Below are 4,462 nucleotides of genomic sequence, written 5' to 3' on the forward strand. Positions count from 1 at the left end.
CAGCGCTCGATCTCGATCGATAGCGATCGCTCGCCCGTCGATTGCGTGCGAATTTTTTCGTTTCGACTTTATTAGGTTGCGAGAAGTCAATTAACTTCTCAGCATCGGCCGAGGCCGAGGCGTAACGGATTCAACGCAAAAATTGTGCAAAACAATTGGGGCAACACCTAGGGAGTCTAAATCCTGGATCACGCAGAACTGATCTCGATCGACGGTTGCATCCGAAACCCCGGTAGTCGATCCGCTCGATCATTTCTCGTTTCCTTTTTTCCGATAACAGACAAAACCCTGGAATGGTGCGAGCACATGGCGAGGGTTTTCTTGCTAGCTGGTTGCCGCCGATTGCCTTGGCTCTCGCACTCACGCAGCCACACCCGCCACGTCCACCTTAATTATATCAATATCAATTAAAACAACATTCAATTCAGTAGCAGGCACCGGCTGACTGGCGCGATCCATCCTTCGTTCGTTCGTTCGTTCGTTCGTTTATAATAACATTTATTTTCCTACTTCATCTCCTCCGGCACCGGTCCGGGCTTTCCATTTCGATCCATTCGTGCCGTTCCTTCTGCCGTAAGTGCAGCGCGCGCGATCGAATCGATCGAACCGATGCCGAGGTAGAGACTTCCATTTTTCTTTCTGACCACCATGCAAGGGGATGACGAAGGAAGGGGCGGGGGTCGGAAACACATGTAAACGGCTCGTAAGCTCGACCTCCGAGCACAGTGAGTCTGCAGGCTTCTGTGTGAGCATGATGATAGGAGTTCTTCGATCCTCATCATCATCAACATCATCGTCGGAACGGAACGATGCTCGGCAATCGATCGTCCATCGTTTCGTTTTAAGATGGATCGTACGTTCTACACCAGGATGTGATCAACGTTTAGCGCTAGCAAGCAAAGATGCTAGGATTATCGAAATCGGATTCGAATGCTTGAACGTGAATTAGTCGCAGAGATTGATTCGCGATTTCGCGAAAGGCGAATTCGGGTGATTGCGAGGAAGTGAAACCACCTTGGGGGCCCCCCTTTTGCTGTTCTCCGAACGACAGCAAACCATTCCCAAAAGACCAAATCAGATGTCACCTCGAGCACCGCGATCATAATTTGAATTAAAATTCCACGGAAAAAAAGCGAATAAAATTAACTCCTCGTGGAATGCGTGGAACAAAATGGCGCAATTAAACCCAATGGCCGGCCCAAAATGCGTAAGCCATTGCTGCTTTGCGATTGTTCTTTCCTGGACGGCCACTCCGGAACGCCCGGAATTCGGTATCAGCACTTGGCCAATTCTGCGTGGAAACCACAACCGCAACAGCATTATGTATTGCCGTATAATAACGCAGCCCGGACTTGATGATCATTCTCAGCGCGATCAGCACTCATAATGGAAATGGCGTGGCGTCCACGGCGTGTCACCGTACGGGCTAGATATCGGACCTCGTTTTTATCAGGTCGACACTTTATGTGTGTGTGTGACAGGCGACGAGACAGAGAGAGAGAGAGTGAGGAATGGAGAGAAAAATCCCACAAAAATCCTCTGCGAAAATGGCGATCCCCGGACCCAAAAGGGAGGGAACACAATTCTCGAATCGCCACGGTTGGATGAGTTTTTCCCGTGGACACATTCACACCCCACGCCATCATGTCAGCCGAGAATGTAGCCGGTTTCTCCGGTGTACCGGTGTGTCTGTGTGTGTGTATGTCACTCTCCAGCCACAGTGGAACTCGGCAAGCCAGAACTCCCAACGGAAAGACAATGAACCGAGCAGCAGCAGCAGCAGGGTCGAGGTTCACACACTCCACAATCAGATTTCTGCTTCCTGCCTCTCTACCGGGCAGCTACCTCGTCGCGTCGTTCTGCGTCGACGTCCCGCACCTGATGGGACGCCTCCATCAGGCGAGCGAACGAACGAGTTCGGGGTGGTCCCGGACACGGTATTACGGAATTCCTTCGCCACCACTCCATGAAAGGTTTCGCATCGACGTCGCTGGAACGGCCCCCGGTGGCCCCCGGTGGCATCCACAAACACACACACACACAGACGTGCGCGCGCGACCACAATATCCGGACCAGAGGCCCACAATGATCATGACATTACTGGTTACTGCGGTGACGGAAGTGCCTGGGAGTCGCCACCGCCACCACCACCACCAGCGGCTCCACCATTTTTACGATCATTTCTCTCGATAAAACTCGGAGAACGAGGCGGCGATGCTCAAACCTGCCGAGCGAGCTGTTAATGCGCTCCAGGTCCCCCGCCCCGGAGGTAGACCGCGGAAGTGTAATTAACTCGATCGAATCGAAGTGAATCCTCCGCTCCGATCGGAACCTCGTGGCCGCATCGGATCAATCAAAAACGGGACGGGAATGGGCATGCTCATAGGCATGTTTGGATATCGCGGGAATGGTCCACGGTTCCACCTACTAACCTAGAGCTCGGACTATCCGTGGCAACCCACTCGATCCCGGCTTTGATCTTTCGCCGACCTCCCGCCGACCCTCAATGATGGACGACCTCCCGAATCTCGGTGGCGGCGGCGGCGGCGGCGGCACGGATCACTCCCTCTTTTCCCTTCCTTTTTTTGGTTTAATTGAAAAATCATTAACCGCAGACCGCGCACCGCCGGTTGGATGGCCAAACCGAGAGAAACAGAGAGAGAAATTATGAAAAACCACAATTTCCGAGCTGATGCCGCGGCGTTACGGTGGGCCTTCACTCCGATGGCCCTCATTTTGATTGTTGCCCCTTTTGTGATCCCGGCGTAAGCGGTAATCGAGCTCGATAGTGGCGGCGGTCAGCTTGCTGGAATGAAAACGAAATTTCATTCATAAAAGTCGCCAACGGGACGACATGTGTGACGACATGGGGGAAGGTGCCTCCACGCAATCGATCGCCATGTGTTACTGTGAGAACCATCCGTGGGTATCGAACTCAGCAGATCAACCTTTAGCTGCTGCTGTGGTGCTCAAAATCATTTCGTCTTATGTTATGGATTTTGATAATATGCCTTTCTATTATCTAGGGAATTAAATAGAAGTAAGCTTACTTTAGAAAATGGCGCCTAACACTCAGGGAGAGCCAAGAGACCTCACTAAGCCACACTGGCGATGGTGTGCGTGAAACAGAGGATTACATTTTTAATTTAATTTTTCCTCCATTTTGCTTGCCAAGAGGGGTAATGACGAGAGCTGAGGCAGCAGCAGACGAGCAGCAACAGTAGTAGTTCCAGCCGCATAACTTAGCGAACCCCAGCACCGCAGCTCCAGAAGAACTCGCTTGGACCCCGTTGGCGTTGTGCACGAGTCGGTGTGCACCGATCCCTGCGGTCTGTTGGTGCCCGAGGGGAGCCTAGGGCGCGACGTGAAATCTGCCAACCGGAACGGAAGCAACGACGCGGCACCAAAAAATACATATCCGTCGCCGGCAGCCCCTCGTGCCGTTGTGTGCCGACAGCGCATTCACCGTCGTCGTCGTCGTCGTCGTCGCCGCCGTTGCGTCGTTCGTTCATTCGTTCGGTTTGGTTCAAGGTTTTTCCTGTAGCGTGCAGAGGTAGGCAGAGGGAACTGCAGGTGCGGAGTGAAATGCCCGCCCCGGGGAGCGAGTTACCACGAGTAAAGAGCGCAGAGATTGGCATCACAACCTGTCGCAGCCCTTTTTGTGCGCAAGGGGTTTGAGTGTTCGTCGAGGTGCCTGTAAATCTCTGTAAACAACGGTGAATCCGGGAACGATCGAAGTGTGCCTCGAGTTCCTGTTGCTAACATTTCCACTGCTTACTTTAACCAAATCGACTGCCAAATTATCAACTTGACGCCCGTTATCGACGTACCCTTGGGTGTTGGATAGCAGACAGTTCCGCAGCGCCACGAGAAGTGCGTGTTAGCTCAACATCAATTAAAATGCCTTCAAACGTCACCTTCACCCCCCCAAACCAAAGCGATACATTTGCGGGGGCTGGACCCACACCACTCGTCAATGGCCCTCGGCAGTTGTTGGAGGATCATTAATTGGCGCCGCTCTATGATTAGCGATTTTTATCAATCCACCAGCCAACCCTCTCTAGCCATTTTGGATCGTGGTGGGAACGCTAGCCTAGCTAGCGGACCGCTTTATTGATTTATTCTGGACCAAGTCCACCGCTGCCAGGCTCCGACTTCCGACACGGGAGCGCCACCTCAACGGCGATGCGTTATCGCCCGGTGGCGGCGGTGTTGGTTGGTGCCTCCAGTCAACCGTAAAACGGTCTGCCTGCGCCTCGGCCCCGAGCCTGGACATGAAATTGCTTCCGAGGCAAAAACGCAGCAAGATTAATGGTCAGCCCGCGGTTAGCGCCGTCGCGACGTGGCTACTGCCACGCAAAAGGCTGGCCGGACTTTTGAGGCCCGACTCCTTCCTCTTCTCCTCGGTCTCGCTCGCTAACCAGTCAACCGTGTGGGTGCGTGCGTACGCTGCGTATGTGTG

The sequence above is a fragment of the Anopheles darlingi genome, chromosome 2 (assembly GCF_943734745.1).
Source record: "Anopheles darlingi chromosome 2, idAnoDarlMG_H_01, whole genome shotgun sequence".
NCBI classification, from domain to species: domain Eukaryota; kingdom Metazoa; phylum Arthropoda; class Insecta; order Diptera; family Culicidae; genus Anopheles; species Anopheles darlingi.